Below are 14594 nucleotides of genomic sequence, written 5' to 3'. Positions count from 1 at the left end.
ATGGATTAACAACCCTTAGTTGTCAGAGTAACGGGAGAAATCCGTTACAAACATTCACTTGATATATAAACATCACACCCATAGTTTATATTTTCACACGTTCTTCTTCGCAGTTCGAATCGAAGTCTAAACACCGAAAGTCTAAGTGTTTTTCAGAAGGTTCCCCTCCTGTTATGTATCTTGAGCAGTTTCCCACATCCTTTTCATGTGATGTGATAATTCTGGGTGCAGGATGAATGTAATTGGATTTGCTGCAGTCCGCTGACAGCAGGCGATGGAAGCGAGCGCCATGCTGCCGCTGACAGGTGAAGGAGACTTCTGATGCTTCCTGACATCTGGTGGGAGTGGGCGGGGATTTGAAAGCCAACCCATTCCACCGATATCGGAGCTATAAAGCGGTGCTTGGCAAACATTGAGAAATCAAACACCCATTGCCGCACCCAGGCCTCGTGGCGCAACGGTAGCGCGTCTGACTCCAGATCAGAAGGTTGTGTGTTTAAACCACGTCGGGGTCACCGTTTTCTCCCTTGAAATTGGTTTGTATAATTCTGCAATAAATGTTTTCTTTGCGTCTTCACAAGTAAAAGAACCCTCCTCTAAAGTCTGCCTCTGTTTCCCCAGTGTCAGGGAGTGAAGCAACTGATGCCCTCTATTTATTTAATGTAACAAACAGAAGACAATCACACGTCTTCATTCAAAAACCACCCTGCATGTGGACACATAGTGAGATAAACACAGGGCAGAGATGCAGACAGTATCCGGAAACATCGGGAAATAGACAAGAGAAATAGATTGAGCGCTTTGTTATCAGAAAATTGTATGAACCTCCACGGTCAATGAAAGGGCTTTTGTTGGTCGGTTCCCCATTGCACCTCAGAATTCAGGAGAACTTGGTAGATGGTTGGTTCGGTTCCCTTGTCCCCCACCAGCGGAAATGGTTTGTCGATCCCACCCGACTAGCTCCTTTCAAAAGCCACTCTGTTCAAAGCCAATATATCCTTCCAGTTTAAAAGGGAATAAACTTGAAATGAGCGTCATTGTGGATCAGTTTTCTCTCACTCAAAGTTATCTGTTTAATGAAGTAAAAGATGCAGCTTTCAAAGAATAAGGGAGCAGCCACTTTCTCCCGTTTTGGCAGGAGAAGAAAATCGATCGGGATGTCTATGGAGACCAAGTTCCAAAATAAAGCTCCTCCCCTGAATCGAACCGGGAACCACCAAACCACGGAAAACGATGGCATTTTGTTTAACAAATTGGGCAATTGAATGGTGTCCTCTCTCTGCTCGTACGTGGAATGTGTTGTTTCAAATACAGCAAGAGATGCCGACAGTGGCTACTCCCCCTTTTCTTTGAAAACTCTCAGGGTAGTGGGTTTGAGCCCCACGTTGGGCGAGTACCGTTTTAATCTTTTATGCTGCTTCCGCCGGTGAGCCCCAGCTCTGACACTTCCCCTCGCCCCCCTCCGTCTCACCGCGCACGATGGGGCCGCACCCGGGATGAATCTCTCCGATTAGTTTTCCACCCCTGTCGCAGCATGAAATGGTCCTTATCAAAGTTACAAATGATACCCTATGTGACGACCACCATGATAATCTGTCCCTCCTCATCCTTCTCAAATACAATATCTCACCGTGCTGTTCTGCGGTTAGACGAGTTTCCTGTCTCTGCTCTTATTTGGAATGTGTTGCTTTTCCATCTGACAACAATTAGTATCATCGTATTATGTTAGTCCACAAGAGGAGATCATTCGGCCCATCGTGCCTGTGCCGGGTCAAACACACATATTCGTTCAAAATTCGTTCAGAGATAGATTGATTGCTTTGTTATCAGAAAATTGCCTGAACCCCCCACAGTCTACAGCTTTCCTCCTCGCTATCATGTCCCCTACGTTTAAGTCCAAATCGTTAATGTATACCACAAAAAGCAAATGACCAAGTACCGAGCCCTACGGCACCCCACTGGAAACAGCTTTCCAGCCGCAAAAACATCATTACCCTTTGCTTCCTGCCACTGAGCCAATTTTGGATCCAACAAGCCACATTCCCTTGGATTCCATGGGCCTTTACTTTTTTGACCAATCTACCATGTGGGAACTTTTCAAAAGCCTTGCGAAAATCCATGTGGACGACATCAATTGCACTACCCTCATCGATCCTTCTTGTCACCTCCTCGAAAAATTCAATCAGGTTAGTCAAACACGACCTCCCCTTAACAAATCCATGCTGACTGTCCTTGATTCGTCCGTGCCTCTCGAAGTGACAGTTTATCCTGTCCCTCAGAATTAATTCCAATAATTTGAAATGGAGTCTTTCTCCTGCTTGCTGCAATAATAGATAGGGCGGTTAAAAGCATTTCGGCCCAGCTAGCTCATTCGGTAGAGCATGAGATTCTTCATCTCAGAATCGTGGGTTTGAGCCCACGTTGGGCGAGTGCCATTTTAAACTTTTATGCTGCTTTCACTGGCCAACAGTGCAGAAATAATGCAGAATGAAAGTTGAGCTGGGTGGTCAGGATGGCCGAGCGGTCTAAGGCGCTGCGTTCAGGTCGCAATCTCTTCTGGAGGCGTGGGTTCGAATCCCACTTCTGACATCCCTTAATTTTACGAAGACGTGGAAATATTTTATTTGTGAATTGGGCTGCAGCTGATTTTTCTGCCAAGTTGATTTGCTCCTCCCACAAAAGTAACTGGCTTTGTCATGCATATGTGACTTGAGAAGTTTCCAACGGTGAAATGTTTGACATATTAATGACCTGGACAAAGAAATAGAACAGCAGTGTGAAACATTTAAAACGATGATCAATAGAGTCCAGGAGAAATACATCCCACTGAAAAGCAAGAACAAACGAGCCAGAAATGACACACCAGGGATGAATAAAGAAATAAGGGTAAAATTGAAACGAAAGAAAAGGCACAGACGAGACAATAAAGGAGAGAGGGGAATTTGAAAAGGCTGGGAAAGAAGTCTAAAGAACTATTAGAAAGGCAAAAAGGAATATCATAAAAAGCAAAGTATTCTAGACACATCAACAGCCAAAGAAAGTTTAGGATTGGAATCGGGCCACTAAGGGATACACACGACAAACTCACAGGCAATGACAGCAAAATGGCAGAAATATTAAATAATCACTTTGCTTCAGTATTTACCAGGGAGACTAGTATTGTGGGCATGACAGTAGAAGAAGAGATCAAAAAAATATGTAAAGACATTTAAGATGGAAAGGTGGGGAGATAATTGATAAACTAATCAAACTCAGAGAGGAAATTTCCTGTAAGGTGCTTGACCAGAGTTTCAAACCGCTCAGCCACGTATTACTGTTCAGGAGCTCATTTCACAGGGACACGATTACTGCGCTCCATTTAGGGAGGCTCAGTGAAAGGCGGAAATTGATCTATTTATAGAATCATAGAATAAGACAGCGCAATTCGGATGCCATTCGGCCCAACGTGCCTGTGCCAGCTTTCTGAATGAGCTGTCCAGTTAGTCCCACTCGCCTGCTGTTTCCCCACAGCCCTGAAAATGTTTCCATCCAAGCGTTTATCCAATTCCCTTTTGAAAACTGTGAGTTAAGAAAAATAATATTGAAAGGGGTGCTGGGGCCTCTGCAGCGTCGATGTAGAGTGTGTGATGATTGAAGTTATCAAGATGGTTGCTTTACACATGGTATGTTGTGCAATCATCCTGAAATATCTTCAATATCCAATACAAATTGAATTGCAAACCTGACGGACAAACACTGGAAAACAAGTCACGAGTGAACGCAAATCATCTGGGACCCGTTTTCAGCCACACGGCACTTTAAATAAAGTGAAATAACTTTGCATTGAAAAGATTTGGAACTTGCATCTGTGCCTTTATCTGTTCCATTGCTTCAAGTTGCTGGCGTCTGATGATGTCCACGCCTCTGCTCCCTCTATTGAACAAGAAAGAAGGTGTTTGACGTTGACGGGACCTGTTGGTTATGAGCTCATCCTTTACATTGAGTGGGTTCGCGTCTTTTAAACGGCGTCAACTTTAGCCCAGCGGTGAACTTCGCAGCAAACAAGTTCATCACCGTCTCACCGCGGGCACTGACTGATATGTTTAATGTTATTTCTTTCAGACCTAAATAAATAGTAACCGTGATTTCAAATTTCCACTAAGTCATTTTTAGGTAGTCGCCTTTAAATGTTTCAAATGCGACGACTAATTTATAATAGCCCGGCCATTTCACCAGCCGTATTGAAAACATATCAGGTCTCTGCTTTTCGCGTCTTTTTTCGAAAGGCAAAAAATATATTTCCCGTGATCTCTGAAGGATGGACAAGGACATTTCAGAAAGCTGAAGCAAGTTCACCGAGCTTAAATCGTCTGACCACGTTAAAGGCGATATATATATATATATGTATATATGCAAGTAATTGCTGTCTGTTTCTGTGGTTGTCTTTTTTCTGTGTGTGTCCATCTGCAGGTCGATTTTGAATCAATACTAGTTTTCTTGTCAGTTTGTTGCATGAAATAAATGAGGGTATCAGGCGTTCCCCTCCCTGCCACTGGGTAGGCACTGAGTCGAGGTTCAGACCAAACATCTGTTTTTTTGTGAAAAGGCAATTAAAACCTTCATTCGGGAATTATCCAGTCTCAAGTGAGCGGTGAAAGAAACAGTGACCCCGATGTGATGTGAACACGCAGCCTTTTGATCTGGAGTCAGACTTTTGCGCCACGCACTCTGAAGACAGGATACTGGATGTTATTATATATATGAATGTTTCTCAAACACCGTTTCATTTATTGGTTGAATAGATAGGGCTGATCAAATCTCCGCCAGGTCCCACGGGGTGTGAGACCAATATCACGCTGGCTTTCATCGCCTGCTCCCAGCGGACTGCAATAACAGGGTTGGGAGAAATGGACTTTGTTCACATTTCATCAGCAGTGTGAATCGTAAAATATTTACTCATTTTTTATGGGAACAAGGTTTCAAAATGTTTCTGCCTGGTTTCAAGCCAGTGACTTTTCGCGTGTGAGGCGAACGTGATAACCACTACACTACAGAAACCTGATGGCTCAGTCGCCGTGTTCGGGACATAAACCCTCAGCCAAACTAATTTCCGCATTGCTGTCCAGGAGCTCATTTCACAGGGATCCATTTACTGCGCTGTATTTCGGAAGGCTTCAGAGATGGTCAGTCAGGGAATCCCAGAGCATCGCGCCCACACAAACATTTCACGATGTTTTTTTCATGTGCCTGATATCCGACCGCAGTGTAAATTATGGCGAATCAGGCATGCTCAGATGACATTGATCACAGAGTGTTTTCTTGCAGCCAAATCACACATTAGAAAACTTGAAAAGAGATTACGAGATCGGAGCCATTTAAAGTGCTCCCAGTTACTACAAATCAGAAATTAAAACCTGGCACCGGCTTCAGGGCTATCAGAATGAAGCAATGAACCAGAAAGTGTGGAAAAAAGGTGGAATTTTCGTCCTTGGGTGGGTTTAAACCACCAACTTTTCAATCAACAGACGAACGCGCTAACCGATTGCGCCACAGAGACCATCCGGTGTTTTGATTTGCAAGATACACTAAAGCAGCGTGTCACCTAGCCAAAGTTACATGTTGCAGCCACAGAAATGCAATTGACCACTATCAGTGTTCCTTCTCCAGAAATAAATGATGGGACATTGTTTGTGGAAACATGGAAACGGTCTGGTCTCGCTCACAGCGTCGATATCACCGCCAACCAGCTCTCCTGCAACCGGCGCGCCCAGCGGTGCTTTGTCTGTTAGTTCGTTGCACTGTGGGAGAACCTTCACCACACTGACTGCAGCGGTTGAAAAGGCGGTTCACCACCACCTTCTCAAGGGCAATTGGGGATGGGCAATAAATGCCGGCCTCGCCAGCGACGCCCACATCCTATGATCGAATAAAAAAAAGTATTCTGAGCGTCCTGACGCTGATGTCAGGTTTTGATCCCTGATCTGCAGTAACTGGGAGCGCTTTCAATGGCTCCGACCTCTTAATTTCACTCATAACATCAGAGTAACTGTTCCAGGGGGACATGCCGACTCAGATGCGTCTTGGCCGCCTGTCTGGTCAGTCCTTTACTCGCCTCCAATTGCGTTTCCCAAAGCGTATCTACAGATTCACAAAGCTGTTTGTCATTTCGGTTCCTTTCGATTTGTCCAGCTCCCGAATGGCAATAATTTGCAAACCTGGTTGCAACCCTCCACCTTGCATCGTGTCCAGGGATGGGTTATATGGAGAGACTGGAGAAGCTGGGATTGTTCTTGGAGCAAAAAAAGGTTATGTTGAGATTTAATAGAGGTGTTCAAAATTATGAGTGGATTTTGATAGAATCGATGGGGAGACGCTGTTTCCATTGGCAGGAGAGTCGATAACCAAAGGACACAACCTGCATTTACATAGCGCCTTTAATGTGGTAAAACGTCACAAGGTGCTTCACAGGAGCGTTATTAAAAAAAACGTGACACTAAGCCACATCAGGAGATATTGGGACAGGTGACCGAAAGCTTAGTCGGAGAGTTAGGTTTTAAGGTATGTGTTAAAGGAGAGAGAGGTGGAGAGGTTTAAGGAGGGAATTCCAGAGCTTAGGGCCGAGGCAGCTGAAGGCACAGCCGCCAATGGTGGAGCGTTTAAAATCGGGGATGCCCAACAGGCCAGAATTGGAGGAGCACAGAGATTATTTTTTCGTTCATGGGATGTGGGCGTCGTTGGCAAGGCCAGCATTTATTGCCCTTGGGAAGGTGGTGGTGAGCCGCCTTCTTAAACCGATGCAGTCCGTGTGGTGAAGGTTCTCCCACAGTGCTGTTAGGAAGGGAGCTCCAAGGATTTTGACCCAGCGACGATGAAGAAACGGCCGATATATTTCCAAGTCTGGATGGTGTGTGACTTGGAGGGGTACGTGCTGGTGGTGTTGTTCCCATGTGCCTGCTGCCCTTGTCCTTCTTGGTGGTCGAGGTCGCGTGTTTGGGAGGTGCTGTCGAAGAAGTTTTGGCGAGTTGCTGCAGCTGCAGTGCATCCTGTGGATGGTACACACTGCAGCCACAGTGCGCCAGTGGTGAAGGGAGTGAATGTTTAGGGTGGTGGATGGGGTGCCAATCAAGCGGGCTGCTTTGTCCTGGATGGTGTCGAGCTTCTTGAGTGTTGTTGGAGCTGCACTCATCCAAGCAAGTGCAGAGTCTTCCATCACACTCCTGACTTGTGCCTTGTAGATGGTAGAAAGGCTTTGGGGAGTCAGGAGGTGAGTCACTCGCCGCAGAATACCCAGCCTCTGACCTACTCTTGTAGCCACATGATCTCGAAGGGTTGTCGGGCTGGAGGAGGTTACAGAGATAGGGAGGCGGCGAGGGCCATGTTGGGATTTGAAAGCAAGGATGAGTATTTTAAAATCGTTGCGTTCCCGGACGGGGGGTTTGACTGGAACGTCACACGGAACCCTTCCGTCGCACGCCAGCAATTGTGATATCAAGAAAAAGGTGGCGTCGTAATTCTCCATTTCAGCGAAAATGGAGCGCTGGGGTCCGTAAACGTGTCGCGTAAAAGTTGAAACTCGCACACACGATCAGGAGGTGAATCCTCGACCGACTGAGCTAGCCAAGCCTGAGGAAACTGTTAGTTCCTTGTCTGTTGTTGCAGCGAGCCGGCTGTTGGCTCCGCTCCAAGGGTTCAGTGCAAACCATGAAACAGGTTCTCCTGAATTCCATGGTGCAGAAGGCAATCGAGTAACAAGTCGAGCAATGTATTCCGCTCAATCATTGATCATTCCATTCAGATCTTCTGCTTTTCAGCTGCACTTCCCCCCAAACATTGCAATTAATTTTGCTCAGCATTTGTTTCGCTAGTTTAATATTTTGTTCGCCGGCTTTGCCAGATTAACATTTCATTTCAATTATCAATGACAGGGAGCAATGACCATCACTTGTAAAATTCCCTCGGGCCCATCAATTTGTCAGAATCAAGCACCCGGGCATTTAAGCAACAACCAACTGAACTAAGACGGTTCACTCACTTGTCCCAACACCTGCTGTGCCTTAACTTGGTCACCGCTACCAGTAGTTTATTTTTAAATGACGCGTCCCTCCCTGACACCGCAGAACTGGTGACCAATGTTCCGTTTATTGTTAAAAAGCATTAATTCCGAAATTATCCAGGCTCCTATGAATGATAAGATAAATAGTGATTTTGATATACAGTCTTCTGATGGGGAATCAGATGCACTACAGTTGCGTCACGAGCTCCACTCACGACATGGATTATATATGTATATATACTTATTATATACTTAAATATATATGTTTGATGTGGTTTTCCCTTGTGGTTGGGAATAGTTCATTGCACAAAAATAATTGAAGTCTGTGAGACATTTAATGTTTTCTTTAATCACCATTAATACGTTCTGTTGCACACTGAAGGAAATGCTAACTTGTTTGCCAAGTGACAATTAAAACGTCAATAAATCTTTGTGCTTTGCATGTCATGAACTTTTCTCCCTTCCCATTTTACATACTTTATTTTAGGAGTCTGCTTAAAAATGTTTCGTGCTTATTATACCATGAATCTGGTGCATCCGCTGTTAAATTTAAAAAGATTTGTCGCCCCTTTCACGCTTGAAGAAACTCGACCCTGGAGGTTTGTGGGGAGCAAGTCCCAACAAAATGCATCCCTCCGAGGTCGAATTGGGGACTTTCTGCGTGTAACTGGTGAACATGATAACCGCTATACTGTGGAAACGACAAACTTTTCGATCTCCGGTCTGAAGGAAGTGTCTCGGGAAAACATGAACTGCTGACTCTATTTACACTGACTCTTTTCGCCATCATTTCATCGATCGAAACGATACAAGTCACAGGGAAAAAATGTCAAAGTTATTAAACTCCCGAATTCGCACCAAAATCGATCAATCTTAGTTTTGAAATTTTCAATTGACCCCCAGCCTCTGTAGCTTTTTGGGGGAGAGAGTTCCAAATTTCCACTCCCCTTTGTGTGAAGAAATGCTTCCTGACATCAATCCTGAACGGCCAAGCTCTAATTTTAAGGTTACGCCCCCTTGTTCTGGACTCTCCCCACCAGAGGAAATCGTCTCTATCTGCCCTGTCAAATCCTTTTATCTTCTTAAACACCTCAATTAGATCACCCCTTAATATTCTATACTCAAGGGAATGCAAGTCTGGTATATGCAACCTGTCCTCATAATTGCTTATCAAGGATAGCCACCAAAAAGGGTTTTACGATGGCTGGCTCTTGAGTGCACTGGTCTTTATCAGTGGGCTCGTTGGTCCAGGGGTATGATTCCAGCTTTGGGGTTGTTTGTCCAAATATGTGAGAGATCCCGGACGAGCCCTTATTTTACTTTTGATCTTGAACGTCCAAAGATGGAAAAGTCCCCAAATCAGCACATATGAGTGAAACAATTCCGATGTTTCATACTATTACCTAACACAACTGGCCAACTTGGTTCTGATGAAAGGTCATTGACCTGAAACATTAACTCTGTTTCTCTCTCCACAGATGCTGCCTGACCTGCTGAGGGTTTCCAGCATTTTCCATGTTATCAGAGTATCACTTCCCTCATCACCTAACTACACTCCTCCACTAGATGTCGCCTTGTGGTGCAAACAGGCTCCTTCCGCACAGCCAGGTGTTCTGCTTTAGGCATTAATTATAACTATAACTTTGGAACTTGTTAGTTAAAACATATGGCCTTGCCCATTGACCAGAAAGCAGAATGGTGTTTATCTCTCACCAGTACAGCCCTTTCCCGCTGCGTCAGCTTGGAATGATACGGAGCAATCATACAGATGTCACACCTCTCCTGCTTCCCTGTGAAGTTGGTAAGACGAATAGCACACAATGCTGTCTGACACACATAAACACCAGCTGTGAATGATTTAAAGGTCTTGTTATGATTGTCAGAGAATTGTTTATATCAAAAGGACAATTAACTTACGAGTATTATGATATCAGCTGCAATCCAACCGTTTCTGGACTTCAGAATCGACTAGTCTCTATGTTAAACATATGCATGCATATAAAATGAAGCAAATCCGTCTTATGATTGTAGTTTCATTCTCCCAACAGAGATTTATACTTCCTTCCTTAAGAGGCAAAAGCTAAAGGTTAATATTAATTCAATATAAAGATTAACTCTTTCCTTATAATACAGATACCACAAACTAATATAACACCTCAAACTGATAGAGTTTCTCAAACTAAAATAGTACCTCAAACTAATACAGTACCTCAAACGTATCGAGAATCTGAAACTAATACAATACCTCAAGCTAATACATCGTCTCATACTAATACAGTACCTCAAACAAATACAACACCTTAAACTAATACAAACCGATACAGAACCTGAAAGTAACATAATACCTCAAACTAATACAGCATCTTAATCTAATTCAGTAGCTCAAACTAATAAAGTACCTCAAACGATAAAGAACCTGAAATTAATATAGTACCTCAAACTAATACATCATCTCAAACTAATAAATACCTCAAACCGATACAGAGCCTGAAACTAATCGAATACCTCAAACTAATACAGCATCTCAATCTAATACAGTATCTCAAACTAATAAAGTACCTCAAACTAATACAGCACCTCAAACTAATACAGTACCTCAAAATGACATAGATTCTGAAAATAATATAACACCACAAACTACTACAACACCTCAAACTAATACAGCACCTCACACTAATAGAACACCTCAAACTAATAGAGCACCTCACACTAATAGAACACCTCAAACTAATACAACACCTCAAACTGATACAGCACCTCAAGCTAATACAGTACCTCGAACTAATATATTACCTCAAATTAGTACAGCATTTTAAACTAACACAGCACTTCAAACTAACGCAGCACCTCAAACTAATACTGTACCTCGAATTAATACAGTGCCTCAAACAAATACAGCACTTCAAATAAATAGTGTTCCTCAAACTAATACAGCACCTCAAACTAATAGTGTTCCTCAAACAAATACAGCACCTCAAACTAATAGTGTTCCTCAAACAAATACAGCACCTCAAACTAAAAGTGTTCCTCAAACTAATACAGCACCTCAAACTAATAGTGTTCCTCAAACAAATACAGCATCTCAAACTAATAGTGTTCCTCAAACAAATACAGCACCTCAAACTAATAGATTCATAGAGTCATAGAGTTATACAGCACGGATAGAGGACCTTCGGCCCATCGTGTCCGCGCCGGCCATCAAGCCCTGTCTACTCTCATCCCATATTCCAGCATTTGGTCCGTAGCCTTGTATGCTATGGCATTTCAAGTGCTCATCCAAATGCTTCTTGAATGTTGTGAGGGTTCCTGCCTCCACAACCCTTTCAGGCAGTGAGTTCCAGACTCCAACCACCCTCTGGGTGAAAAAGTTCTTCCTCAAATCCCCTCTAAACCTCCCGCCTTTTACCTTGAATCTATGTCCCCTTGTTATTGAACTCTCAACGAAGGGAAAAAGCTCCTTAGTATCCATCCTATCTGTGCCCCTCATAATTTTGTACACCTCAATCATGTCCCCACTCAGCCTCCTCTGCTCCAAGGAAAACAAACACAATCTTCCCAGTCTCTCTTCATAGCTGAAGCGCTCCAGCCCTGGTAACATCCTGGTGAATCTCCTCTGCACCCTCTCCAAAGCGATCACATCCTTCCTGTAGTGTGGCGACCAGAACTGCACACAGTACTCCAGCTGTGGCCTAACACTAATAGTGTTCCCCAAACAAATACAGCATCTCAAACAAATAGTGTTCCTCAAACTAATACAGCACCTCAAACTAATAGTGTTCCTCAAACAAATACAGCACCTCAAACTAATAGTGTTCCTCAAACTAATACAGCACCTCAAACTAATAGTGTTCCTCAAACAAATACAGCATCTCAAACAAATAATGTTCCTCAAACTAATACAGCACCTCAAACTAATAGTGTTCCTCAAACAAATACAGCATCTCAAACAAATAGTGTTCCTCAAACTAATACAGCACCTCAAACTAATAGTGTTCCTCAAACAAATACAGCACCTCAAACTAATGGTGTTCCTCAAACAATCCAGCACCTCAAACGAATACAGTACCCCAAAACTAACCATTAACTGAAATGTCAAAGTCCGAACAGGAGAAGCAGGTTGACCTTGATAGGCGGCGGATCTGTTAAGAGGATATTCAGCTGCAGGAGGAAGTCCCGTTGAGGAACTGCAATTGTATTCAATTAATTTCGAGTCTTTTATCATCATTAGAGCAGAGAAACACGTGGTGCGTAATATCACCGCAGGGCCTTCCATTGTCGGCCTAATTCAGTGCAACATCCCCAGAACATTTCGTCTGAAGCTCATCACTCGATGCCTTTCAAGTAACCTTTGCTGATTTGTTGCAGTTCAGTTTGGGTTTGAATTGAGTTGTTTCTTTACCAGCATAGCTTCATTGGGGCGAGGGGTATTTGAGTTTGTACCGGGCAATTTGTAGCTGTCCATTGCTAATTGATCTTCAATTGACACAATACATTTCAATTAAACTATCACAAAAAGACGGACTATTCCTGCACCCACTCCCCGCCGCCCCACACCCCCGCCACCACCAATGTTCCAACTTATTCCATTTCTCCATCGCTGCTGCTGCCAATCTCTAACTCTGTCTCTAATTATGAATCTGTCCATCGTGCTCTCTTTCTACTAATTTTATGTTTCTTTATCTCTTTCAACTATATCCATTGTTATTTTCACCTTATTAAAAATCAATATCAATCTCCTTCGACCGATTCGAATGTATCATTGTCTCTCCACTGCTTTAAATGTATTTTTCTATCTATCTATCTTTCTATCCATCAACCTCTCCATTCATCTATCTCTCTATCTATATATCTCTCTATCCATCTATCTCTCTATCCATCTGCCGATCTATCTATCTTTCTATCTATATATCTCTCTATCCATCTATCTATCCATCCATCTATTTAACTATCTACCTATCTATCTATCTCTCTATCAATCTATCTATTCATCCATCTATCTATCTATATATCTCTCTGTCTATCCATCCATCTATTTAACTATCTATCTATCTGTATATCTCTCTATCCATCTATCTATCCATCCATCTATCTATCCATCCATCTATCTATCCATCCATCTATCTATCCATCCATCTATCTATCCATCCATCTATCTATCTATATATCTCTCTATTCATCTATCTATCCATCCATCTATCTATATATCTCTCTATCCAACTCTCTCTATCTATCCATCTCTCTAGCCATCTATCTATATATCTACTTACCTATCTATCTATCTCTATCTATCCATCTATCTATCTATATAGCTATCTATCTGTTGACCTTTATCTCCCTATGTCTCTGTATCTGTTTCTCCCTCCACCTGTTTATTGCTCTGTTGTTGTTTCTCTATCGCTTTCTGTCTCTCCTTCTTCATTACTCAAGTTTATCAAATAGCTTTCTAATCTTTATCAAAAAAATGCAATATTAAAGCATGAGCATGAGGTAAATTAGCAAATTACAAGGTGTGGTGGACTCAGTATGTCAGTCTGTGAAGACGTCACCGAGTCCTCTTCCTTCTTCAGGCTGCTGATCACAGAAGTCTCCCTGAGCAGCTTCTGGAAGAAGAAGCGCGAGCACTTCTCGTCCTGCTCCACGGAGCGGACTCTGGAGCGAAAGATAATCTTTGAGGCCCCTTTAACTGGATGGATCACACCGTGAGATCACAAGGTGAGGCCCCTTTAACTGGACGGTTCACAGCATGAGATCACAGGATGAGGCCCCCTGAACTGGACGGTTCACACCGTGAGATCACAGCATGAGGCCCCTTTAACTGGACGGTTCATACCGTGAGATCACAGCATGAGGCCCCTTTAACTGGACGGTTCATACCGTGAGATACGGTCTGTATTGTACTGTATTGCTTCGAAATTGTGAAATTTAGTTTTAACTCTGTGTATTCTTAAATTTTATGCAGTAATGTATGTTTTGTAACAAAAAAAAATCGCAGAAACTTTCGAATCAAACGGGAATTGAACCTCCACACGTTATCCATTGCTCCACTGGCCTAGTTTTCAAAAAGCATGCAGTAACTCACACTTCCACAATGCTGGAGAATGAGCAGTTACTGAGTCAGTTTCGGTCATGCCCACGCGATTCCACGAGTCCGGAAGTGTCAAAAGGTGCACGGTGAACAATCACCAAAGAGAGAGACATGAGCTGCTTCCTTTCGATCGCTCAGCTTGTCGAGCGGAGAACTATAGTACAATTAACAGATCAAAGTTTGCTGGTTCGAAGTAATAAACGTGCTTTTGGAGTAAGTAGCTCTCGGCCATTCTCTTAACTTTACAGGCAGCCTACGGCTTAACATGTTGGCGCTGAGGCACAGGAGAGCACTTTTACTTTGACAAACCTGAAAGCTTTCTGTGTCTGTCAGAACACGGCTGTTTTGTTCGAGCATTTGCCTCTGCTCACCAGCAGGGAGTGCCTTTGAGCAACAACACTTCAAACCGCTTTCAGGCAAAAATGTCTTCGATCAGGCAGACAGACAGGGCTCTCGCTGCTCCCTCAAGCTCGGGGC

The 14594-nt window shown here is 43.4% G+C and overlaps 2 non-coding genes across 2 annotated transcripts; both read left to right on the top strand.

Moving 5' to 3' along the window:
* The first annotated feature begins 443 nt into the window (after positions 1-443).
* trnaw-cca (transfer RNA tryptophan (anticodon CCA)) lies at positions 444-515 on the top strand. The gene has a single exon. It is a non-coding gene; the product is annotated as a tRNA-Trp (tRNA).
* Positions 516-2506: 1991 nt separating this feature from the next.
* trnal-cag (transfer RNA leucine (anticodon CAG)) lies at positions 2507-2589 on the top strand. Its single transcript has one exon. It is a non-coding gene; the product is annotated as a tRNA-Leu (tRNA).
* Positions 2590-14594: the final 12005 nt, after the last annotated feature.

The sequence above is a fragment of the Heptranchias perlo genome, unplaced genomic scaffold, assembly GCF_035084215.1.
Source record: "Heptranchias perlo isolate sHepPer1 unplaced genomic scaffold, sHepPer1.hap1 HAP1_SCAFFOLD_47, whole genome shotgun sequence".
NCBI lineage: Eukaryota > Metazoa > Chordata > Chondrichthyes > Hexanchiformes > Hexanchidae > Heptranchias > Heptranchias perlo.
The sequence above is the reverse complement of the archived record's forward strand: the minus strand, read 5'-3'. Positions and strand labels throughout refer to the sequence as shown.